This window comes from Trachemys scripta, chromosome 20 (genome assembly GCF_013100865.1).
Source record: "Trachemys scripta elegans isolate TJP31775 chromosome 20, CAS_Tse_1.0, whole genome shotgun sequence".
NCBI lineage: Eukaryota > Metazoa > Chordata > Testudines > Emydidae > Trachemys > Trachemys scripta.
This window is the reverse complement of record NC_048317.1, coordinates 5632794-5659489: the sequence shown is the minus strand read 5'-3', so window position 1 is coordinate 5659489 and position 26696 is coordinate 5632794. Positions and strand designations below refer to the sequence as shown.

Genomic DNA, 26696 nt, shown 5'->3' with positions numbered 1-26696 from the left:
AACACTGCGCATGCCCGTGACTCGCTGCCAGGTCTCGCGAGATCTCCGCAAGGGGGAGGGGATTGGGGGCGGTCCCAGGCGGAGGCGAGGCCTGGGATGGGGCGTGCAGGGAGGTGGCTGATGAACCCCGGAAGCTGAATAGTACATACGGTCTCCTCAGCCGCCCCGGGACCTGCATGGGGCATAACACCCAGCTTGGAGGGGGACCCCTTAGTCCCCACCCCAGAGGGGGCCGGGGCGTGGGGTAGGGGCTAGAAGAGGGAGGCCATGGGAGGAGGCTCCCCGTAGGACAAGGGATCATTGATCTGGCTGAGGGGGTAGGAGGAGAACCCAGGAGTCCTGACCCCAGCATCACAGAAAAAATGCAAGGTGGAACAGAGTGCTTAGTATGAGTAGTTAGCATACATTGTAATGGCCCATTTGTCCGTTTGAGACACTCACATGCTACTTTGCATGTAGCAGGTTCCCCAATGAACAAGAAATCTGCCCCACTAAGAAGTCTCTCATCCTCTAAAGCAGTGGTTCTCAAAGCTGGTCCGCCGTTTGTTCAGGGAAAGGACCGGGCTGGTTTGTTTACCTACCATATCCGCAGGTTCGGCCGAGCGTGGCTCCCACGGGCTGCGGTTCGCCACCCCAGGCCAATGGGGGCTGCAGGAATCAGCACGGGCTGAGGGCTGTGCTGGCCGCTGCTTCCCGCAGCCCCCATTGGCCTGGGAGGGTGAACCGCGGCCATTGGGAGCTGCGATTGGCCGAACCTGCGGATGCAGCAGAACAAACCGTCCTGGTCCACCAGGGGCTTTCCCTGAACAAGCGGCGGACCGGCTTTGAGAACCACTGCTCTAAAGCACACTTAGAGAGATACTAGCCTAATCAATCAAGTTTTCAAGAATGCAATATTATGAGACCTTTGACTACACTTCTTTGGGACCTTTGGCCTATGTTCAGTGTTTATGGGTCAGAAGCTTCCTGAGTTAGGAAATATTAATACAAAAATTTTATGGGTAGTTCAGTAGATAGTGCAGGAGATTGGAAGTCAGGACCATCCAACCAATGTGCTTCAATCTTGCCCTGGAAGAACCACATCTAAACATGATAATCCATTTTCCATGGCTCGTTCAGTCTGTGACCAATCTGGTGATGTTTCCAAGTAGTGTCAATTGTGATCCTGATAACTGTCCTAATTGGACTGGTCTGAGACAACTAACTCATTTCACATGGATCTCCAATTCACCATCACGTGGTAACTTTCAGCTACCATCACACCTGGCCTGGATCTGAATCACTGACCCAGAAGCAAAAGTCTTTGTATTCCAGGTCACTGAATTGTCCCATTCCCCAAAGGCCCCTCTCTCACTTAAACAGAGACTAGCTCAGGGAAATATGTTATGGCTGAATGTGACTCCTGCTGCTCTTGTGCCTATTGAAAGGGAGAGCCTGAAAAATTACTATCAATGCGGCTCTGTGTGTTTATTATCTCTCATTGATTACCAGATAACACACTCTGTTTACTAGTCGAATGATGATTTTCCTCACTGCCTGGCCATGTAAATGTCACCTGGATGTGAAAGTCAAGCTGGGTTTTCTCTGGCTCCTATCCCATAACTAGTAATAAAGCTGCAATCAGAACTGCGCTGCTGTCTCTTGTGCCCTTCCACATAATCAGAGGTTTTTCTAGTGTTGGGCACATGATATGCTTGGTCTGTAGCTTTGGTGAGATCATCCATGGTGCACAGTTCCTCAAGAGCCAGCAGATGTTCTGTGGTTTGTGTTTCACCGCGGTCACATGTCTCTGGATTGTTGGAATAACCCCACTTCCGCATACTGACTCTTGACCTGCCAACTATTGTTTGGAAGGGATTTAAACATCTCCAGGTAGACCAATCCTTTGTGCATTTTGATGTCCGTGTCAAGTATCGCAAACTGTGTCTACTGTGTTTTCAGTTGTGTAGCTGTTGGTGATTTTTCAAGCAGTTCCGTTGCAACCTAGGAAGCTTTTCTGTGATTTCAAGCGGCTAACTGCTGTGGTGTGGCCGTGTCTGGTATTGTTGACCTGTCTTAATCATTCCATTTTGCTTGTGACTGCTTTCCTGATATCAGGTGGAGTGATACCACTATCATTACAATATAACCAGAGCTGAGCTGACAAATATGATGATTATATTATTTGTATAGCATTGTTATGAGAGTCTTTGTGTTCAATCTTTGTGCCCTCTCTGCTAAGATTACCCACAAGGGTATTCGTTGAGGTGGTGGCAGTTTGTGATGTGACACCAGTTTCTCTAGGAAATGTACTAAAACCAGAATATCCATTGCTACCCCTGTATGATTTGATTTCTGATTCAAGCTTCCTTGTGGGGCTAATAATATAATATATAGGGATATCCTATCTCCTAGAACTGGAAGGGACCCTGAAAGGTCATTGAGTCCAGCCCCCTGCCTTCACTAGCAGGACCAAGTACTGATTTTGCCCCAGATCCCTAAGTGGCCCCCTCAAGGATTGAACTCGGAACCCTGGGTTTAGTGGGCCAATGCTCAAACCACTGAGCTATTCCTCCCTGCCCCCCCCTAAAGTGGCTGCTCTGATATGGGAGGTACACTCTTGCCAATGCTTGCAATTTTTATAGAGTCTTGCGATATTTGGTGTTTTTCTTAAAGCATCAGCTCTTGGATTCATGTGAATGCATGAGGATCTCAGCTGTGGTTTTATTAAAAGGAAGTTTGTAGCCCTTGTGGTTGCAGAGAAAAGCTTGGATATGTGGCTCATGTGCAGAGGACAAATACAAGTGAACTCCGAATATATTATTTTAAAGATCTCACGCTTTTTAAGCCCAACTCATTTTTTGAGAGCTGACTCATGATCTTTGAATGCTTGGGGTGGCACTATTGGAGGTGTTTACTGCTCTGCAATGTTGCATAACCCATCTTCATGTTACCTTGTTTATAAATCCATCAGCCAACGCTGCTGCTGATGATTTTGCAACAAGGTGCAGTTATAGATCAAAACAGCTGTTTTTCTTGTGAGCTGGAGGGCAAGATGATATAAAGAATCTCTGCCCATTCCCTCTGTGCTCCCTCCAATTTATTTTAATTGTGGTCTGATGTGCTAAGCCAGCGATGTTCTGTTTCCTTCCCAGCTGCTTTGTCAACAGCAACGAACACATCACTGAAGTGGACCTGGCTCCCTGGAAAGGATCGTAGCCTTCTGCCAACAGGTCTCGGTGCTAAGCTGACTGCAACTTGGAGGAGGCAAAGAAAAGCAGAAATGAGGCTTTTTCCGCTTTCTGTCTTCTTGCTGATAAATGTGTAAATATTTCTTCCTGATTTGTCGGTTTCATATTGAACAACATCGGTTACCCGCTCAGCCACCTCTTTGCTGTATCAGCAGCCAAATCCAGGGTAACTTTACTGCAGAAACGACACTGATTTTCCGAAGAACTGAGCAGGGGGTGCGCTACACGGCTGAAAATCGTGCATCCCTGCATCGGAAGTTGTTTTTTCCTTTGTTTTTTACCTCCCTTCTCCACACCACTCTGCTAACTGCCTCACAAGGGGGAATTAGTCCGAGTTTCCATGATTCTGCAAAGAGAGAAAAAAAGAAACACCTGCTGTAAGGTATTAATTTGGCTTCATACCAGAGTGCCTGACTGCATGTGAGCCACGCTGCCTTCTGCTCACGTGTGTAAAAAAGATAGAGCCAGTTTCTTATATTCCTTAGTCCATGAATAATACCATGAAAGTCAGTTGGATCACATGGGAAGTAAAGAGCTACCTAATCTGAGTAAGGGTGTCAGAGTCTACCCCTCAGTGTGTAATTACTGTGCCTGCCTTATTATGCATGCCACTGGAGCATATTGGTCACATATTGGGTACATTTTTAAAGGGCTTTTGGAAATTTTGTCCTTCAAGGGGTCCTGAAAAGAACCAAACTCTTTTTTCCTTTTCAGGATGTGAAAAGGATCCCAAGAGGTAACTTTCCCTCCTGCATGTTTTTTATTTTAGAATAAAAGATCCCACCATGTCTTCCCTATCTTTTTTTCTGAAAGACTCTTCAGTGGATCAGAGAACTGAACAGAATCTCAGTCCTCAGTTGGAGGGGCAAGGCGGGCAGTGTTTGAATCACAAAGAGAACTTTTCTCCCAAGGCTCCATTAGGTGTTTGAGCTAAATGGGTGTGAACAAAACACAAGGTATTTTAAACAGTCTGACTAAAGAGCCCTCCCCCTCTCAATTGCTCAGATCTCAGTCTCTTATCACATGTCAGAATCCCTCTAGTTCTCTAATCATCCACAGGGCCAACCATCCAGAGCAGACTAGACAAGACCTGATATGATTAATGCTAAAAACAGTCCCCAACCGAGCCCAAACTTTCTCTCCTCCCAGACAACCCACTTGTCAGGCCTTCTTCATGCATCTGAGAGGGAAAAATCAACCCACCCCCGACCTAACTGTCACCTTTAGAGTAATTTGGAGGTATTTGGGACTCAGCTGGGTTGGGACTTTGCAGTTTTGCTTCTCACCTCCAGGTGGAGGTATATAGTAGGTGATTATCTGCATTTTTAGCGATGTCACCGTGTGAAATAAGGCTGTGTACAAAGAGCAGTCCACTCAAAAAAACAACCACCCATCCAAAAAACCTGCTACAGAATCAGGACTGTTGAAATAATTATTTCCCAGTGCACAAACAGATGCTCTGTAATAAAGAGTGGAACAGTTAATGGAATAAGTTTTGTTCGGTTAATGCATTCTCTGTTCCAAATCAAAACACATTTCATATAGCAAAGGAAAGCCTAATCCCTGGTAAAGCAACACAGCTACTTCTGTGCAATATGATTTTATGACTTCCAGGTTTGTAGTGAAGTCATTAAAACCACCTATGGTTTAATATAAGGGCCGTAAAGTGTAACTACTAGCAGAGACCAGCTTAGCACAGTGTCTTTTGTATGGAGGGACACAGCTCCCAGCTAAGGACATTTCCTATTGTCTCACCAACAGAAGGGCAGGGAGTAACTCCCAGCCCAAAGCTGGGCCAGATATCAGATCCCATTCAGCTCACTTGGTACAGCTGCTGTCTCTGACGGGTACAAGGCTCCAGTAGCATGCATACAGGATGGGGTTGTTTCAGATGCCCTGCACAGCAGAATCAGGACTGCTAGCAAGCCAGGTCATAGGCGGTGAGTTATATGGACCAGTGGTGCCCTTGCTCCAGCAATATTCAGGAACGTGGGCCTGGCACCACCAATGTTTGGGCTTATATTTTCAGAGCCGTCCCGTCCATAGGATGGATGGGGCAACTGCCCCAGGCCCTGTGCTTTGGGGGGCCCTGTGCTTCAGGTGGACGTGGGGTCCAGGGCAGCCTGGGGGATTAGCAGGGGGCCTGGTGCCGGCTGCAACGAGTGACCTGGCCCCAGTTTGCCCCCACTCCACCCCTTCCCTCAAGCCCCCACCCCGCCTCTTTCTGGCTTCCACCCCCTCCCCCGAGCGACGGAGTCCTTAGGCGAACAACAGGCAATCATGGAGACTTTGAAGTAGACCTATTTCCTAAGCATCACCGGTAATTAACTACACAGATTAACATAAGGCAATGTATCCATTAGGCAGTTTAACACAAACTTTAAAGAGACATATAGACAACGACATTATTTCACCCCAAATTAATCTAAATGTTAATATTCCCTTTTGATCTCTGAATCAATAGCTATAGTGACAGACAGGAACTGTCTGTTTACATGGGTAACAGCTAACAAGATATAAGTAGACACATACAATTAGTATCACCTTTAATTCTCTAGCAATACAGGTTTGCATTTCAAATTAATGGCCTATCTAACATGGAATGGCCCTAATTACCATTTATATACTTTTCTAACATGTCTCTAAAGGTTGAATCTGTGTCATTTATCCAGCAGGATGCTGAACGCTTTCTGGCCATGAGTCACACTTTGTATAACATTCGTTGCAATTATGTAACAGTGGTAGCAACAATGATTTGCATGGTCATACTCTAATCCGATAACGTCACAGGGCTGTGTGCCCAGTTAGCAGCACTGCAGGGTTCCTTTCACCTGGTTTACCTTCACACTTGTGCTCGCTGGCATAGAATACAGGTTGCTGAAAGGCCTTGGAGCACCATAAAGCACTGGAATCCTCTTACATATGCCTTAAAAGAATAATCCCATTAAACAAATGCCTTTTCTCCGCATCACACCAAAACACCGAGGAGAGAGTGGCGTGGATTCGACACCTCTAAGAGGCTGAGCTCCTTAAAGAGCTAATAGAAATTAGAGATGGGAAAGAGACTCGATAGGCCCCATACTTCCGGCCAACACAGGATTATTTCCCAAGGCTACGTACAGCCCAGCTGCAAATGACTCAAGCAATGGAGCCTTCCACCACTTCCTTTAGTCAGACTGTTCCATGGTTGCGTGGATCTCAATGCACCAGATTGTGACAACTTTACAACACCGAGTTATATCTCATCCTGCAAGAACTCCGAGTGGTGTCAAGAGAGCTACTCACGGGGTTTGCTATTCAATGAGTAAGGGACGGTCAAGCGCAAGTCTTTGGAAAAGTTACCTGCTCTTCAGCCTAAATTACAGCTGTGTGGGAAACTCCAGGATTTCAAAACTTGTTTTGTTCTGAATCGGAAACAAATTTTGAAATTGCCTATGAAATGAAATTTCTGAAAAAAACAACAACTCATTTCAGGTAGATTTCAGTGTTATCAAAATAAAACGTGCCGTTTGACTTCAGTTTTGATGTAATTTTTTTACCGTATAAAATAAAAAATCAAAATGAAAACCTGTTGCAAAACAAACAAACAACAGAACATTTCAAAAAAAGAAGAACAGGAGTACTTGTGGCACCTTAGAGACTAACAAATTTATTAGAGCATAAGCTTTCGTGGACTACAGCCCACTTCTTCGGATGCATATAGAATGGAACATATAATGAGGAGATATATATACACACATACAGAGAGCATAAACAGGTGGGAGTTGTCTTACCAACTCTGAGAGGCCAATTAATTAAGAGAAAAAAAACTTTTGAAGTGATAATCAAGCTAGCCGAGTACAGACAGTGTGATAAGAAGTGTGAGAGTACTTACAAGGGGAGATAGAGTCAACGTTTGTAATGGCTCAGCCATTCCCAGTCCTTATTTAAACCGGAGTTGATTGTGTCTAGTTTGCATATCAATTCTAGCTCTGCAGTCTCTCTTTGGAGTCTGTTTTTGAAGTTTTTCTGTTGTAATATAGCCACCCGCAGGTCTGTCACTGAATGACCAGACAGGTTAAAGTGTTCTCCCACTGGTTTTTGAGTATTTTGATTCCTGATGTCAGATTTGTGTCCATTAATTCTTTTGCGTAGAGACTGTCCGGTTTGGCCAATGTACATGGCAGAGGGGCATTGCTGGCACATGATGGCATATATCACATTGGTAGATGTGCAGGTGAACGAGCCCCTGATGGTATGGCTGATGTGATTAGGTCCTATGATGATGTCACTTGAATAGATATGTGGACAGAGTTGGCATCGGGGTTTGTTACAAGGATAGGTTCCTGGGTTAGTGGTTTTGTTCAGTGATGTGTGGTTGCTGGTGAGTATTTGCTTTAGGTTGGGGGGTTGTCTGTAAGCGAGGACAGGTCTGTCTCCCAAGATCTGTGAGAGTAAAGGATCATCTTTCAGGATAGGTTGTAGATCTCTGATGATGCGCTGGAGAGGTTTTAGTTGGGGGCTGAAGGTGACAGCTAGTGGTGTTCTGTTATTTTCTTTGTTGGGCCTGTCTTTCAAAATGGCCTCTCCCCAATTTTTTTCCTATCCACACATTCCTGAAGGAACTTTTGATTTCAACAAAACAGCATTATTCCATCTGAATGAAAATGTTCCGCCAGTTCTGCTAAATATTCGTATGCTAATCTGACTGGTCAAAGGGGCCACCTTCAAACAATTCTCTCTCCTTAGTGTTTCTATGTCTCCTTTAAATGCTGCTAGACAGGCATATCCCACTTTCGCTATGGTTCAGCCAGGCTTGTTGTATTTAGTCCTTATCGATCTTTCCTCATATCTCAGTCCTTCCCACTCCTTATCCATTACCATCAGCTATCTAATTTGACATCTATGGTTACCCCCTAGGTTTTTCATCGTCTTACCATTCTCCTACTTTTGCTCTCCCATTGAGAAGCTGTGATTTGGATTATTTTTTTCCCTGGGTTATATTAGTTTGTCTTTTTTCCAGGCTGAATCACATTTCATTTCTTGCTCATATTTCTAATTTCTTCTTCTGGGTCCTCTACAAACCGTTGCCCCTTTCTGTGCACCAAAGATAAAGGGAAAACAATGTGAGTTCACAAGCACTTTTAAAACATGGCAGTTACATCAACTCCAAGCCGGCACTAGGCATAAGCAATTGCTTAGGGCACTGAGCCGCTCAAGGCCCCCCCACTCTTTGCTTTTTATTATGCGTTGTGCATGGGGGGAGCCCCCCAAATATTCCTGATTAGGGCCCCCAATAGGCTAGCACTGTCTCTGCACCAACCTCTGGCTATGGTGAGTTGTCTGAGTGCCTTCAAGAATCTTACTGCTGCTCATTAGTATTTGTACTTAAGGAGACAAATGAAGCCCTGGCATGAAATCATTGAAGTTACACCAATTTACAGCAGGGATAGGATTTTTATGCTGATGTAATCCACGGATGGGTGACATTCTACCAGCCCTCTACCAGCTGAGTTCCCCAAATAGCCCTCACAATATAGAAAAGCCCAGTCCTTCTTAAACAGTCGGCTTTCATTAAAGCAAACAACTACAACTATAGATACAAATAAACAAGTTCCACACAGCTTGAGTTCCACTTGTTTTCCAAGCAACCACACCTTGTCTGGAGCTCTAAGGGACACAGAGACATCTAGTGGCTGATAATATATTACATCTCAGATCCTTTATGCAAGTTTGACAGGTCCCCAAGCTTCACAGCCTGGGTGTGGGTTTGACAAGGTTTCTCCCAGTTCAGTGCTTGCTTTCTCCCAAGACACATCAGTACAGGTTTGATAGGCTCCTGGCAGAGTGCTTCTGATAGACCTTAGCGTGTGCTTCCCTACCGTGGTTTTAGGAACCCTCCCTATGGCCTTGGAGAGAGATGTCATGTTCTCCATGTTATTTTGGGGAGTGCCTTCCAATACTGCATGGGTTTAAATTTCAGATATGGCTCTGAGATGCCCAGCTGGGCCCTTCACTATTTCCAGCCCCCAGGCCCCATCCCCTCGGCTCGCATCCAAGTGAAGTAACAGCCAGGAAGGGCTGGTAAGGATTTCTCACTGGCAGGGGACCCATTCGCCTGGACATGTGACCTCACAAACTGGAATTTCACCTGGTGTTCACAGCCTGCTCTGGTTATTTATCTGCTCAAGTGGCAGAGGGGTAAGGTACAAAGGACAACATGTGCCCCCAATGAAATGAAATAAAACAAACACAGGCAGGGATGGGGGGGGGGAGGAAAGCAGGTGTAGCCTTATGGAGAGGAGAACTCTCCGCACTGACACAGGGAATGGTTTCTTGTCCTAGAACTGCAGGTAGGAATGCACGTGGTCTGACTCCCCGCTTTGTCCTGTTCGGGCGATACGGCTGCAGGTTCTGCATCTGAAGAAGTGGGTTTTTTTTACCCAGGAAAGCTTATGCCCAAATCAATCTGACTACTCCTTGTTTTTGTGGATACAGACTAACCCGGCTGCCCCTCTGAGGTTCTGCATGGACATTGAAAAGTATGTGGTGACTTACCGCCACCTAACTCCAGCACAGACCCCACCCTAGTGTGACAGCAGGCCCACTGAGATCAATCCCCAGAGTGCTAAGCTCTTAGGAATTTAACCTGGGCCAGTGGGCACCAAAGCTGCCTTTGGGTGGAGAGACCGACGCTGACACCCTGTGTGTGTCTTCAAAGAGTAAGGGGCTGAGACACTACAGTGACAAGTGTAGAAGAAGAAGGGGAGCACCGAGGTGGGTCAGAAGCAACCCACATGAACCCCCCCCCCAAGAATTACCTATCCCACCTCCGCCATCCCAGACTTTGGGGATTCTGCTAAAAGGGGAACCTGGTTGTGAACTGGGGCTGGTTTCCTCCAAAACCCAGCGTGTCAAAACAAAACACACACACACCTGCTTTTGTCCCCTTCCTTGAATGTGCTGGGGGTACAGACCCCACCCCGTGGCAGGCAGGGAAAGGGTTAATCCCCTCCTTCAAGCATAGGTGCTGGAACTAGAGGTGCAGGGCGTGCACCCTCTTACTTGAAGTGGTTTCCATGACATACGGGGTTTGCAGTTCGGTTCCATGGCTCTCGGCGCCCCTGCCTTCCAGGCTGGAGGAATCTGCGGGGCTGGGCCCGCCGTGGGGGTTCATTACCCCCTAGTCACCGTGCCAGCGGGCTGTGCCGAGCGCGGCTCTCTAGGAAGCGGGGGGAAGGGGACCTGCTGCGCCTGGCTGGGAGTTTTCTTCCCCTTGGGAATTTGGCTGCAGGCAGCCACGTGCTGGAGGGAGGCTGGGGCTGCGGGAAGCCTGGGGGTGACACGCGGCTCTTGCGGGCACAGCCCTTTTTACAGAGGGCTTTAAACTCGCCCCGGGGCGGTGGCAGGGAGCTCCGGGCTCAGGCAGAGAAGCCGGCTGAACAAAGCGCGGGGCGTGGCAGGGGGGTCCCCGCTCTCCCTCCGGCCCGGCCGAGGCGCCTCGCTTCTCCGCCGCCGCCCGCAGGACCTGGAGCCCAGCAGATGGGCTCCCGCCCCGGCCGCCGGGTCCAGCAGCGGGTGCCGGGCCAGCCGTCCCGCTAGCGAGCGGGGTCCAGCCGCGGGGAGCGGGTCCGAGCAGCCTCTGGGAGCCAGGTGAGTGGCGAGCGCTGCCCGGCCAAGGGGGAGACCAGCCCGGCCCCACCTGCTCCTGGGGGCCCGGTCAGTGGTTGGAGTAGGGCGGGGGGGGGGCAAGACCCCTGGGCTCTATTCCTTGCTCTGCCCCTTCTCCCCCCGCCCACTCCTTGGGGGAACCCCTTCACGGCCGTGCCTCGATTTCCCCTTTCCTGCAAAATGGGGGGTGCTGGCAAAGCATCCAAGATTCCTGCCTGGAAGGGCCCATGACAATGGAAAGTCCGAACTCCCAGCATGGCTGGGCCCCCCGGCAAGGCAGGGGGTTAGGGGTCACTAGCCACCTTGGGTCCAGCATTGCCAGGGCTGAGTGGTCCCTCCTCCGGGGAAGGTGATGGAAGTGGGTGGCTTGAGCAGCACCTCTCTCTTAGGCTGCCTCTGGGCACCACCACCAGCTGCTCTGAGTCGGGCAGGGGAAGACTCCTGGGGAGGTGCATTTGTGTGGGGCATGAGGACAGCAGAGGAAGCATTAGACCAGGGACCCATTCTTAAAGGGCCTTTGCTAGAGCTGACTTCTTGGGGTGGTGCGTGAGAAAGAAGCAGGGGACCAGTCGATGTACGTTGCCTCCCTGGTGACTTCTCTTTCCAACGCGTGAGGCAGCTCAGTCCGGCCGCCTTGAAACTCCTGGGTGGAAAAAGGACCAGGAAAGCAACGTCCGAGAAGTCTGGGCTCTGCCCAGGTGAGGCTGTTGGGGTGGAGGGTTTTTGGCTACACCTAGTGACCTCCCCTGAGAGGGTTTGAGTTGTCGGCAGAGTGGGTGTGTCCTGCCCCACTGTCCCTGTTCCCAGCCCAGTGATCCCCCAGTTGGTAGCCGTTACAGAAAGGAAAAGAAATCCAGGCAGTGCTATGGCTGGTGCAGAAGCACCGGTCGGCTGGAGGGCTCTCTGGTATCCATACCCTGCAAGACGCTTCAATAACAAACAAACAAAAACCCAACAACACACACACAAAAACCAACCCCAACTTCCCCTTCTATTCCCAGTTGTGGCGGGAGTTCTTCCAACTGGGATTCTGCCCCATCGTGCAGCTGCACCCAACTTCACTAAGTCCCATTCCCTGGCCTAAAGAGACCAAGCATGCAGCTCCCAGTTCAAGAAGGAGCTTTACCTCCCATGCCCTGATGTGTGACTGACTGCACAGGGGTGTGACTAGAGCAGTCATTTTACACCCTCTAACTTACTCTCTGTCATTTTGCGGTTGCTCATCTTGCCCAGAGACTGGACGCGTCTATGTCCCCTCCTGGCTTTCATGTGCTAACTGCATGCGGTTGGGTTTACATTCCCCAGGCTAGAAGAGGCTTCTTGAAAACGTCTCTGTTCCTATTACCCATTAAACCGGCTGAAAGGGAGTTGTGAACACTCCCACCAGAAGAGATGTAAGGGAAACACTTGTGGAGCAGGCAAGTTTAGAGCTGCACCCTCAGGGGAGGGGACTGTCTCCTATTATGGCCCGATCCTGCCAAGGAGTGAGTGCCGAGCACCTGCCACAGCAGCCTGTAGGGGTTGAGGTCGGAGATGCACAGGGGTGGGCTGTGTGTGGCTGAATTTTAGGGGATGCTATTTGTAAGTAAGTTCTGATGGGGTGGGCTCTGGAGTATCCTTCCTGTGAGAAAGCTGGCTCTGGCCTTCCAAATAGACTCCCGGATCTGTCCTGTTTGTCTCTCTGGAGATAAAAGAACCCTGGCAACAAGCAAGGGGTTAAAATCCTGCCCAAAGGCAGCCAGAAGCCCTGCAGTTGCTGCTTCCAGCCATCTTCCAATTAGGCTTAATAAGACAGTGGCAATCCCTTAGGGGAAATGTGGGCAAGACTAATTGGCAGCAGCAGACACACCATTGCCTGGAATGCTGGGAATATAAACGAGCAGCAGGGGGAGTGTGCCCACCCCAGGAGCGGACTGGGAGGGGTACACGCCCTCCTCTCCCGCCAGGGCTTTGATCCAGAGCTGTGGGAAGCTTTGGCCTTTGTATTGAGATCACATAAGATGCTTGTGCAGGAAGCTTCCGTGTAGATGGGTTGGACACATTTCTACATTCAAATGGAAAATGGTGCCCCCTGTGGTGCGATCTAGGACTCCCCCGTGCAGGTTCTCTTCCCACCCGACTAAACGGCCACGCCAGCTTGCTTGTCTCATGCCCATATATAGATAGAGCTCTGCAAATCTGCGGATATCCACGTCATATCCGTGGATAGTGGATCGGATGCAGATACAACCGCGCCGGGCTCTACTCACTGGTGGCGCTTGGCCCGCGGCGTCCGGTTCAGGCAGCTCGGGGGGCGCAGCGTGCTCGGGGCCAGTGGCTAGGCGGCTGGGCGGAATTGGGGCTGTCCAGTACCCGCTCGCCATGCCACTTCCTCTCCAGCAGTTTGGGCCCCTCGGGCAGTGCCAGCATCCTCACCATGGCATGGCACCACTGGCAGCGCTCCCAGTCCTGGGCCTGGCCCGCTGGCTCTGGGGCAGCAGGGCCTGCCCCCCACCATGGGGATTGGAGCGGGTGGGGCCCCAGTGCCCTACTCCTCTGCCCCAGTGTGATGCCACACGGACTGCTGAAGCATTCGTTCCTCATTGGGAGCATCACTTCTGTGTGATGGTGGAGCCCTGTGGGGGGGCAGCTTTGTTGCAATTAGAGCTGGGCACCGTAGTTGAGTAGCAAACAGCTTATCCGGCAAATTTCATTCCTTCTTATGTGCACACATGACATGTCAATACTTCGCTTCCCATGTATTTGTCTGTTCAATGCTCTTTGACAAATGACTTATGCAAACATAGGGTCGCTGGGGCTGCGCGGTAATGGGTCGCTTTAAGTCACATGCATTGTTTTCGCACCCTGATTGGCGGACTCCTCCTAGACAAGAACTTTCAAGATGGCGGCAGGGGTGCTTGCACTGGTGCAGATGTGTACAAGCATGAGTAACGCTGCGCCACGGGTGCTGCAAAGACAACGCCTCCTGAATGAAAGTTGTCGGTGCAAACAGTGGTGAGAAGCAAACAGCGGCGCCGCAGAGGCCCTTGGCTCTCGTCTGAACGTTGGAAGAGTCTTGCTGTATTAGCCTAGCTCCCGTTAGGATGTTAACGGGAAGGCTGGGCGGAACCTCCCAGAGTGCTCTCTGCTCCTGATAGCTGATGAGGAGGAATTTAAAGTGGTCCTTCAAGGCCGAACAAAACAATTAGTCCTGAGTTGAATTGCATCATTTGGTGCATGGGGAATATTCCATGGGCCTGTGGTGGTTTTATTTAATTAGTGCTGTGCAAGAACATGAACTAGCCTGGCCTGCAGATCCCCTCTCGCCAGGGGGAGTCGATGTCTCTCTTCAGCTTCAGAGACAGAGCATTGGCCTCACCCCCCAGAGTGCTGCTTTGTTTTGAGCTGAGAAAACAAGGATTCAAAGAATCCTTACCTCTGTTGAAGGGAGCAATTCTGCCCAGTGAGCCCAGATGCTCAGGGGAGCTGAGGCCCCTTTGTGTGGCTCTGGCGAAGCAGAGGGATCTTAAAGTAAGTGAAATGGGTGGTGTGCTGGGGCTTTCCAGACCAGGGGTCCCCAATACGGTGCCCGCGGGCGCCATGGCGCCCGCCGGGGCATCTAAATGCGCCCGCATACTGGCCGGTGGACGAGCATCCACCGAAATGCCGCCGACAAGCAGCGTCATCCAACAAGCAGCGTCATCTGGATGACGCTACTTGTCGGCGGCATTTCGGTGGCGACGCCTATTGACGTTGCCGTTTGTCGGCGGCATTTTGGCGGATGCTCGTCTGCTGCCACGGTCCTCCGTGACTCGTTGTCTGACGCCTGCCAGACAAAAAAGGTTGGGGACCACTGCTCCAGACAGTGTAGAGCTGATGGAAACTTGACGCTGGCTCAGCTCCCAGCATAGGAGCTTGGTGGAGTATCAGGTACCTGGAATGCCCTGTACTGTGGCTCTTCTGCTTCCCAGGGTCCACATGGGTTCATGGAAAGCAGCGTATTAGATGGAGCAGGCTCAGGGCTGTTCCAGGTTACACTGGAGGTGGGCAGGAAGCATGAAAGTGGCCTTAAAGTCCCTGTAGCCCCCACCACTCCTGCAAGTACAGGACCAGGGTAACAGAATCAGGCCTTACTATTTGTTCACTTGATTTGCCTTGGCACAGCCATATGGAAACCATCACGTTGTACATGATGCATTTAGAGTGTTAGGAACATGTCTAATTTTCCGGCTGATTAAAATCCAGGTAGTGTGGCGCCACGTACTCAAAGCCGTTTCAGTGCGCTTAAAATATTGTGTCACACCATCTATCTTAACGAGCAGGGAAACCAGCGAGCTTAATTGTTTAAAGTGATTTAGCACTGCCGTGACAGCCGTGGTGCTGGCCTGTTCTAGCCATGCTGTGAGTGCAGCGCAGGCTCCCCTACATGAGTGGTTTGGACGGGCGACAGGATACTTTGCCCTCTTGCTGGGGCAAGTTGCAAATGGAAGAGACCTCTGACCCCACCCAGCTCCAATTGAAGCTCACGACAGAACTCCCTAGTGACTGCAATGAGAGCAGGATCACCTGGACTCACATCTCCCTTCACCACCTGGGAGACCGTTCTGTCCTTGGCCTCTGCCCGGTTCCCGCTGCGACTTCTTGTGAGCCTCCCTAGCAAGAGGTTGCCCAAGAATCATCACCAGTCATCAGCTGATAATGCCTCCCTCTGGTCACCAGTGACTTAAACTGAAGTGGAACAGGCAACCCTAAGGCAAACAGCTTTATATCCATTTACCAGCCTCTCATCTAACTCTTGCAGGAACAGTTCTGAGCCACTTGCAGAGTGGTCACAAGTCCTGGGCCATTAAGTATCCGCCCTCCCCCTCTGCTTCCATGTAGCAAAGGCAGCCCTCCTTCCCAGTGTCTGCTCCCCCCAACGACAAGATCTAGACTTTTCTTCCCAGAAGGAGCGAGGTCTCAGGGACACTTAGTTATTTGTTTGCGTTCGGCACGTACGGGTAGCACAACCCCAGAAGCAATTCTCTCCCAGCCAGCTTCAATACTCCCAAAGGGAGGCGAGTCTTGTTGATGCTGCTGCATCGCTCTAATGAAGCATGAGCAGCTAGTCTCACATCAGCCGGAGCCTCAGAAAACTCTGCACCTTCTGTTTGAAAAACAATTCTGCTTTCCTGGATTTTTCTGCTCCCCGGGCTAGATCTGTTTGTAAGTTTCCCTTTCTGAAATGGTGGGGTTTTGTCTTCCCCATACCTTAAAGCAAAGAGCGGCTGCTTTCGAACAGGCTGGGAGCCGTGCACATCAGGATGTACTAAAACAGTAATATTGGGGTAGCATCTTGAGCCCTCAATTAACGGGAGCCCCTGTTGTACTAAGTGTTGTACAGACACAAAGTGACAGTCCCAGCCACAGAGAGCTTGTAATAGTCACCTTAGGGATTTAAGGGGTTAGGCAGAGAATATAAAATGATTCATCACACTGGAAACATCTGACACCCCCATCCACTGTCTCCTAGGCTGTGGAATAGCCTCCCTAGGAATGAGTTATAGACCAAGGAACAATCCTGCATGGATAGACTGGATGATCAACAGGCCTCTGGACCTCTAATCTCTACCTTTTACACGTTTCATGAGCGCCATCTCATCCAGCTGCTTCTCCGCCCCTCTGGGATCTTCTAAGCCACTCTTGGAAATCTACTTTCTCAAGCAAAAGTTACTGGAAGCCTCGTGTCCCTTAATACAGAAGAATGTTCAGAACTTTGTGCCATCTTCCAGCTCCGTGAGGCCGGTGGCTCCTGGTCTCTCCCATTTAGAGAACAAACAACTCAGCTGCTGCTGCTCCACTCAGTTGAGCGGCAATTAACCATTAAGCCCTCGAGGCCACCCCACAGATGTGTAGACTCTTTCGATGGATCCCAACAGTAGTCCAAAGGCCGGCAAGCAGGGGCTATAGGCTGTGGGGATGCTTCAGGGAACAAAGGAATCACTGGATACCTTTTTGAATCCATGGCCCTTGCAATAAATGGGATCAAAGTCTGCACTTACCCTCAGGCTCCTGGGACCTGCATGTCCACACAGCAAAGAAAAAACCCGTGCCAACCAACTCGGGCTTGCGGGGCTCGGGCTGCAGGGCTGTTTCATTGCAATGTAGACATCCGGGCTTAGGCTGGAGCATGGGCTTTCGGACCCTTTGGGGTGGGAGGGTCCCAGAGCTCAGGCTCCATCCCGAGCCCAGAAGTCTACACAGGCTTGTTGTGTGCAGGTTCCAAGCTGCCCAAATAGGGGGAAGATCAGGCACTGAACTGCTGTCCCCACCTTGGCCCTTGGGGTGCAGGTGGTGTCCGGTGCCAACTTATTTCCTTCACCTTCATGTCTGCTGCTGGAGTGGGAGCTAAGGCAAATCCACGAGGTGCCCCATCCCAGTGCCCATCTGCTTTCTTTTTGTTTGATGGCAGCCCTTGCCATGCCTAGACGTAGACTGTCCAGCCCTACATCTGCCATCTGGACAACGGCCGCCTCTGGGGAGGAGCACAGCTGCTCTGTAACCGCCACACAGCAACGCTGCGAGTTGAGGAGGGAAGCGAAGAGGAATGCTATATCCTATATCCCCAAACTGGAGTCTGCCCAAGACCTTTACAGCTTTTGCCCCTCGTGTTCGAGGCACTTGACAGCAGAGTGATGGTACAGAACAGGACAGAAGCTTGACGGGGACGAGGGGGTGGTGGTCGCAGGGTAGGTAGGGAAATCGGACGTTATTCTCTGCAAGAAATCCAATGCTGGTAGGAGCATCCGAGAGGCAGGAAGCTAGAGAGCATCCCTTCCCTCGAGGAAGCTGCTCCATGAAATATTGATAGGATTCGCACACAGCAGCCTCTGGAATGGTGTGAGCTGCATTGCAGAGCTCAGAGCCCTGCAGCAGCGCGAAGCCAGGGGCTGTTGGCTCTCCGAGGAGAAGCTTCTGTTGTAGAACTCATTTATGCCAAGGGGATTCCGTGCTGGCCTCCACCTTGCTGGAGGAAAGCAGCCCCTACCCCTCCACCCCCACTGGCACCCTTGTTCCTAGCGCTGCGACTCACCACACGGTGACAGTTCAAGTACTGAAGTGGCTGGGAACTCTCTTCTACACAGCTTGGGAGGGACTGGGTGGGAGCTGTCGACAACTCTAGGGACCAGGTCGCTTGGGGGCAGCAGTGGGATTCACTGCTTCCCACCTTCCTGGAAGCTGAAGTTGGTAGTGACTAAGAGCTCCCACTGCCCGTTAGCTGCCATCTCTTGTCTTCCTCCCAAGACAGGCCACAGCACTTGAGGGGGTTTCTATGCCTGTGCCTTCTCCACTAGAAATACACCGAGACAAATCTTTAAAATAAGATTCAGCCCCTACCAAAACAAGACACACCACTGCACATTCTCCCCCTGGGGAGAGCGTGAGAGAACATGTGATGTGCAGTCACGTTGCTTAATGTGATCCCTGAAGGCACTCTGATACCACAGTGATAAGAATGTGTATAAAAGAGAAAAAACTTGTTCGGTTTGCTCAAGGGGGCACCGTGGATGAAGAACAGAGGCTCCGCGTGGGTGTTAGACCTTGTGGCCCTTTTCACGTGACGAAGGATCCTTGGCCAACATAATTCTTCTTGGAGTGTTGGGTAACATGCCACACCTCCTGGGCGGAGAGCCGGGGCGTTGAACTGATTCCCGTCTCTACTGGGACATTGGTAGCTACCCAGGGCGGGTAGTTGACCGTGTACTGCAAGCTGTAGCCATCTGAACCTTCGTGTCCATTGCAGGGATAACATCAGGCCCTCCTATTCCAGAAGCACAGGCCCCCGCCGCTTGTGCTAGAGAAGAACTTGCTTTAGCAGCATAGGGGCTAAGAAGCAGTTCGGATTCCATTCAGTCCCGGGCAGCAGTGCCTACCTACACCCCAGCCAGTTCATGAGTGTAGAGTTTGCAGAGCATTAGACACAATGAAGGTGAGAGTTGCTGAACTATTTAACATTTCCTCCCCTCTGTGCAGTGGGAGAGCATTTGTGTGATAAGTTCAGTCTCAGGAGCGGTTTTGAGGAGGCACAAAACCAATGGCCAAGGGACCCAAACACCCCCCCACCTTCCCATTCAGGAGAGGGTGCAGTTTGCAGGACCATGGGTTTGAAGGGGGTGGGGGGGTGTCTGAATGGAAAGGGAGTGAAGACAGTGAGTGAAGGAGGTGGGAGGAGGGCAGAGATGAGGCCCTCCAAAAGCAGACCTGCTGAGATGCCCCCAAACTCAAACCCCACTCCTGCAAGCCCCAAATTTGGTGCTGCACTCCTCTTTGCAAGCTGACACAGGTGAAGTCCCAGCCAGTTTACCTCTTCTTCAAGCTAGCGAAGGAAACCACAGACCAGTTGCTTTACTGGGGGAGCTTGGCCTTGTGTGACGGCTGCTGGTTATTTAGACATACTAGGCGTGATCGTTCCACTGTTAACTTTGTCGTGGAAGGGATCAGCCCAGCAACCGGAGATGTTGCAGTGGGGGTGGAAGGCGGGCAGCAGAAGTCTTCCTGAGATTAAACACGCGCACACCCCAAGCAAGACAATACCAAATGCTGATGGGCCACGGAGAGCCAATCCAAGGAGCAGAACCAATGCACCCATTGCATTATTTCTATTAGAGTGGCAGCTGGGGCTCACAATGTGCTAGGCACGGCACAGCACTAGTCCCTGGCCTCTAGACCTTGCAGTCTAAGGGACGCAGACAAAGTGCAGGAGGGGAAACCGAAGCAATGTCGCCTGCCCACGGGTCACATAGCAGAGCCATGATTAGAACCCAGGTCTGACTCCCAGTCCGCTGGCCCGTAGCCTCTGCACACACAAGCCAGTGTAGAAGGCAGGTTCTGCAGCCAGAGCGAGGCCAGATCGTGCACTACCTGCTAGAGGGATGCCATTTCGGAGCCTTCTCGTCTCCATTTGATTGGCTGCCCCACAACTCCGCCCCTACGCTGAGGCTGTCATGAATGTTTCTGGAGCCCGATGGAGTGTTTGATGCTGTGACTGAGCCCCGGGAGGCTCGTGCGATGGGCGCGTATTTTATGGAAGCAGGTCATGAATAAATAACCGTGCACGTGACTCAGCTGGCACGTGGAAACCGCTCCGCACACCTCACGGTGCCTCGGAGCAGGAGATGGCAAGCGCTCTCATGACGCAATCCATAATCACATTCTCCGTCGTCTCCACTCAGAGTGCACTGAGACCCTCCTTGCAGCCCGATGGCGCTAATTATTTATTGATCCTGATTGCAGCTTCCATTAGGCCCGGCGCTCTCTGCCTTGCCTTTGCCCAAAGATGGAGAACGCAGCACCGGCTGAGGAGGAACACAGCTAGGCAGAAAGCGCAGGTTTCCCATACTGCCTGTTTTCCCAGCTCCAAGCAAAGCCCTAAATCCAGTGGCTTGGAAACAGTTTCACAATGCTCAGCCCTTAAACTCAGACAGGGCCTGAAGTATCAAAGGAAATCAATATTAAAGAAGCCTTTGCTAAGACAGCAGTGGCTGAGTTTTCCAATGCCATGTGATACGTTCATGTTCCAAGGCATCACCCGCTGCATGCACAGACTCTGTCGAACCGGGGAGGAGCAGGACTTATGCAAACGTTAGAAGGGGAGAGGGCTTCCTCGCTTTACTTTGTTCCGCCATGGAGCTGAAATAGCCAGCTCTTTGCACCCTGTAACAGACGGCTGGAGGCTCTGCCGCAGATAGACCGTGGGCTTTGTGGCTGCCACGGTGGTAAATCCACATGCACATGCCAATGGCGCTAAGGCGTATGGAAACATGAGCCAATCCCTGCATTCCTGATCTGCAGCTCATCTTTCCTTTCTGAGCATTGCAGGAACCAGTTTGGCCAGGAGGCTCTGAACATCTCACAATAGCTGTAATGGAAGCCTCCCATCGGTCCACTAGCTGGATTCCATCCTCGTTCCAGCGTTAAGGAGGATGAGTTGCTATAGGAACAGAGAGCTCTCAGTCACTGGCCATTTTCACACCAGGGACCCAGGATGTGCTCTGCATCCACTTAGCAGCGAATTCAGATAGACTCAGGCCCGTAGTGGACAGCGAGCATAACCGTGGGCGCAGCGAGAGCAGCACAGTAGCAAAGCAGACCAATTGTGTGCTCATGCTTCTGTCCCTGTCTGTTTACATGCAGCATCCACTGGCTTCCCAACCCAGCGTGACTCCAGATATTTCCGGATAGACCTAATGGCCCATGAAGCTATTTGGAGCAGAACAAGAGGACTATAGGAAGGGTGCAGAAGAGACTAAGGCACCATCACCATTGGGCAAGATTCAAATCTAGACAGTGGTTAACGATGGCACTCAATGGGCATTGAATTGGACGAGTCACATAAGGGAGTGCCTCTTAATTAGCCTCTTGCAAGAGTAATGGATCTTGGAATATGGACTTGGGTCAGAAGAGCTGTGGCCAGGGCAGAATGCCGGGAGAGAGAAGTGAAGCAACACCATCTACCAGATAGTAACCGTGTCTCCAACCCCAAGAGTTCACAAGTCATGAGTTCTCCCTCGCCCTCAAGTCATGATGGGCTTAACAAGCATGAGATTTAATTCATTTTACGATCTTTATATCTGCTCTCTGGTTTTGAGCTTTTTGGGGGGTGTCATGTTTTCAAGCTTTTCACTGCAAGCAGCGGGTAGATTCTCACATAACATGACTCCAGGAGTTGGCACTTCAGGAAACCCCCCCAATATCACAAGACTTGGGATAAAATCATAGGAGCTGGCAAGACTAACAGTAGGCAAGTTTAGCTACTTTATCATAAGACCTTTGCATCTAATTTTTTATTATTCTGGTCCTTCATTTAGTCCCTACTTCAGCCAGTGCCGTGTGCTTTCCCAGTGCAGTCCTCAGCGTAAGTGATCCAGGTAAATCCATTGGGTTGCTCCTAATTCCCTTGGGCAATACCATTCCAACAGCTAATAGATCTCAATTGCCAGGGAGCATTCCATAATATTCTGTTTAAATGATCCTTCAGATGATTTTAGTCCGGTCCTACTTCTTGTTACATGAAGTGGCTGGATGTCCTGGTTGGGCATAGTTGGAGAAACCGCTTCTGGCTATTGGGAGCAGCTGTTTCTTGGGTCAGCCCAGGGGAGAAGCTACCCTCAGCCCTGCATAAACAGGGCATTCGAGAGGCTGAAAGACAAAGCCTTTGTATACGCCGGCATTACCTGTATTTCAACACAGCTGTGAAGAGAGGGTTGTGACTAAGTCCTGTTATCCTGGTTTATTCTTGTATTTGTGGATAGAATATTAGTAATTGGTGCTTTTGCCTGGGTGGCAGCATGGGTCCCATGTGATCTGGCCACAACCAGGGCTATTTTTGGTAGTGTACATGGAGTGGGCTAACAGCAGCCACCGATACGGCTTGATCTCTATGCAGGGGAATCAAAAAGAAGGGAGATTTTTCTTTGATAAGTTAGGAACAGGTTGGGGGGAAGAGTAAGGGAGCATTCATAAACAATCACTATGCTGCTTCTGTGGATTTTAGAGTCCTAGTCTGTCCAACACTGATTTGAGGGAAAGCAAAAATCGGGCATGATACGCCTGGACTTGGATTCCCTGCCAGTCTAGTCGTGTTTCCAGCTGCCTCTCCCATCCCTTTTCAGAAGTAAATTCTAACAATCCAATCAAGCATCCTCTGCCTAGTCCCCTGCACTGCAACATTTGGGATTAGCAACCGGCACCATCATTTGCATCCTCCCATTCAATTGGATGGCACTTTTTGCATGATTTAGAGGCTACCCAATTAGATGGCAGCATGCAAACTGCAGACTTAGTTCTTGTTTCTATGTCCAAAGTTTGATACACAACTGTCCCAGATTTAAATTACTAAATAATTTCAGGTGGATTTTAAATGCTTCTTTTGGGGAAAGGCGCTTACTGAAACACAGGGCCAAAAATCTGCAGTCCTTTCTTAAACTCCTATTGCAATTTTGCTCAAGAAAGGACAATGAATTTGGAGGCTAATACACACACACACGTCTTAATTTTTAGGTAGAAGCAGCCACTACAGCTTGTATGAGAGAAGATTATTTTCCATAAAACTTAAATTAAGGACCCGATGGAAACAAGTTTCTTGCACCCAATTTGTGGGCAATTAAGGATGCATGTCTGGTCATTGCACTTGCAAGTGTTTAAATTCATCTGCATTCAGTTATTCACCTCGTTGCACAGTTAATTACTTGCTCAAGTTTGCTGAGCAATTGCTCATCTAACTTTAAAAAAAAAAATCAGGTCTGAAGGTGTCCAAATGTGGTTTGTCGGACAGGGTTCTGGAAAACAAACTCATGTGGGCTCATGAGTTTTCACACAAAATCAGTGTTTCTTACCTTCTCATCGAAGCCATTCTTTACATCCCATTGAGAAATGGCAAGGACCACAGACTAACAGTTCTTAGAAGATATGTCTACACTGCAATTAAAAACCTGTGGCTGGCCTGTGCCAGGTGACTCGGGCGAAGAGGCTGTTTAATTGCGATGTAATGTCTAGCCTCAGGCTCCAGCCTGAACCCAAACGACTACACCGCAGTTAAACAGCCCTTTAACCAAAGCCCCACCAGCCCGAGTCAGCCGGCGCGGGCCAGCTGCTGGTGTCTAGTTGCAGTGAAGACGTACCCAGAGCTTTCTATTTTCATTCAAATTCGGAGATTGGTTTTTTTCAGGGTTTGCACGATTCTGGTGCTCCAATAGTGTTCTGGATTCCCCCCAGCTTCAGTGTCCCTTATGGGCATTTTAGAACCCCGAAAAAAATCTGTTCCAAATTTTAGGATTTTTGTCCCAAGTCTCTTGTGTTGAGTCCTACAATCTGTCTGATCTGTGGACACTGAATTTACACTCATGCTACAAAGATCTCACCACTTACCCTGTCCAGTAAAGAGGGCCCAAACAAAAACCCACAATATGGATGTTGTGTTCCTCTGTGGGTAAATACTTAAATAGTCATTGGGAGGGAGGGAGAGCATGAGACTGATTCTGTAGTCCGGTGTAAGGTCCCCCCGGAAGATAGGAAAGCCTAGAGAGCCTAGGTTCAGTCCCTCTGCTTCAACTACTCCTTCATTGGGTATCCACAAGCTTCAACAAGAGAGGCTGAGGGAGCCCTGCATCAGAACATCCCATAGCTCAGTGGTCACCCCCGTCTCCTGAGAGGTAGGAGAGCTCTGTTCAAACCTTTTCTCCCCTCTCTGCCGGATGGGGGAATTGAACCTGGTCTCCCACATCCCAGGTGGGCACGCTTACCACTGAGCTAAAAGTTATACGGTGGCCTTTTCCTCCTGCTGAATTTTAAATAGGACCCGATCCACTCGGTGGCCCCTGAGCACGCTAACTGGATCAGGCCCTACACGCAACTTAGGCATTTGTCTACCAATCTTCCCCAGTTCGTGAATTGCTGTGGGGCTCATGGGGGAGATAAGTGCCCGGACACCTAGAGGGGGGCTGCAGTGCACGTGCCCAGAGGCAGGAACAAAGATGCCCAGGGAACAAATACTTAGCTGCTGAAGGAGTTTAGGTGCCCCCCGGGGGTCACCGGCGGGAGTTCTGTGGATTGCAGTGGAGCCAAAACTGGGACATAGGCACCCAAGTACCTTTGTGGATCTGGCCGTAGTCTCTCTGTCTCTCAATTTCCATCTATAAAATGGGGTTAATAATACTTCCTGCGTCTGTCTTGTCTGTTTAGATTTAGAAGATCTTTGGGGCCAAGAATCTCTTATGTGTCCATACAGCATCTAGCGCCACGGGCCCCGATCTCAGCTGGTGCTGGATAATTATTATGAATAAGGCAGGAGGAGCTCTAAAGCAAATGATCAGAGCTTTCTTATTCCCCACCCAGCCCAAGTAGCGATGGGCTTGTTCTGCAGCCAGGAAGATTTAGGAAAAAAAACTTTCAAACTAGAAAGGTAGTTAAGCTCTGGAACAGGCTTCCAAGGGAGGTTTTGGAATCCCCCTCACTAGAGGTTTTTAAGAACAGGTTGGACAAACCCCTGTCAGGGATGATCTAGGTTTACGTGGCCCGGCCTCAGCACAGGGGGCTGGACTCTGTGACCTCTCGAGGTCCCTTCCAGCCCCACATTTCTAGGATTGTGCTTCTCCGAGGATCACCACCCACCACCTTTGGTTCAGCTTTGCTTTCTTCTTATCCTGAGTCAGGCATTCCAGCTCCAACGCACCCCATGGAAGACAACATTCACTCAGGCGCCAGACTTTTCCCAAGTTTCTGGGGGCTGGCTCTGACTCTCTCACATGTCCCCATTATAAAAGGTTAAGGGCTGGATGTGGGGGTCAGAATCCAGGTTCGCCAAAGATCGGGAGTATTTGGCTTTGAGCCCCAGCCCTAGATACACTGTTGTGCTATTACAGACCCCAAACAATGTCTTTGCATCCTGACGGGAGTGAGGGAGAGAAGTGGGAGCCCAAACCATGGAATATGAGGAATAAGGGGGAGAGGGAGGGAAAAGATGACATGTTAAAGAACCATCCTCTTTCTCCCCCCCCAAAAAAAATATTGCTTGCGAAATAACTGTGATGATTGCTCCTCACATGCCTAGCATCTCACTTCTGAATTTCTTCCCTACCCCTGCTTTTGGCTGTGAGGAGAATTGGGTCAGGGAGGTAACCATGGAGATGCTTAAGCAAAGAGTCTACAGCTCCGCTCCTGTCTCTCTCCAGAAACCTTTAAAGATTAACTAGATTGTCGTCTCCTCGCACCAGGGATGGGATTTTGGGTTTGAATCATTTGGGGCAGATTTTTTTCGGGTGGGGGATAGAAGAGGTGGGGTCTGTGTGTTTTGGAGAAGAAGCAGGGGTGTCTTTTATTCCTGTTATACCTGGACACCGTTGCCGGACTCCTCTATTTGGTAAGATGCATCATTTTCTTATTACCCCTTTTCCTTAAAGGTGTGTGCACGGGCGGAAGGAGAGTGGGGAGTAATAGCTCTGTTTCTCTTCTCCGGGGCATTTGCAGAGGTGAATATTTAATCAAATGCAACAGGAAATTAATTTTTCCAGACAATTGTGCCTTTGCATGTTGTGCATCTGCTAAAGCACATACAGGGATATTTCTTTCGGTCCCTCTGTGGTCTGTGTGTGTGTTTCTATTAAAGCGACAGATCAGCAGGAGAAATGCTACTAACATGACATGTTTCTTTCATTTTGATTGCCCTTATTTGATTTCCTGCTATTCCATATGTCCTGAAGCGATTTTTGCCAACGAAAGCCCTAGTACTGATTCCAGTCTGTGCAGAGAAATGGAGCTCGATTACTGGAGAACTTCTCAAAATGCTTCATTTTTTTTTAAACTGTAAGAATGGTGAAGGTCACTGATAAGCAACCAGATTAGGTTCTACAAGCCTGGTATCCATCTCCTCTTTCTTTTCTTCTCCCACCCTCCACTGTCTTAGAGCAGCGATTCATGGCAGAGAAGGAAGGAAGCTTTAATGTAATCTAATCACTGATTGAGCACTGCAGTAATTTACTCTCAGAATGTTTAGTATTTTGCAATAAAATAAATACATATAGGAGGGAGAAAGGGAATTGGAAATTGCCTTGTAACCTCCTACTTGGTTAAAGCGAGTGTGTGAGAGAGAGGGGGCGCAAACCCCCCAAGTGCTGCAGATTTTGGACCAAGGATATTCTTGTGGTAATATGTTACATTGGACAGGTTGGTACCAGTCAGAGCCTATGGCTTCGGTGTATGCTCCCCAGCTACTCGGGATCTGTTCTGTAACCAAGCTTGTCTTGGTACGGCAGACAGCACGTCCTTCCAGTTCCCACCCCGGACTACCCGTTCTCCGAGGGA

General features: G+C 49.8%; 1 protein-coding gene across 3 annotated transcripts in view; it reads left to right on the top strand.

Annotated features, from left to right (window-relative positions):
- The first annotated feature begins 9487 nt into the window (after positions 1–9487).
- RIMS3 (regulating synaptic membrane exocytosis 3) overlaps positions 9488–26696 on the top strand; it is a 60542-nt gene continuing 43333 nt past the window's right edge. The window contains exon 1 of one of the 3 annotated variants that reach the window (XM_034753979.1): positions 9488–9562. The gene's annotated coding sequence lies outside the window, so the exon portion shown is untranslated. Of the gene's footprint in view, positions 9563–10633; positions 10863–25457; positions 25756–26696 lie in introns of those variants that run through there. The other 2 variants (XM_034753980.1, XM_034753978.1) reach the window with 2 other exon arrangements.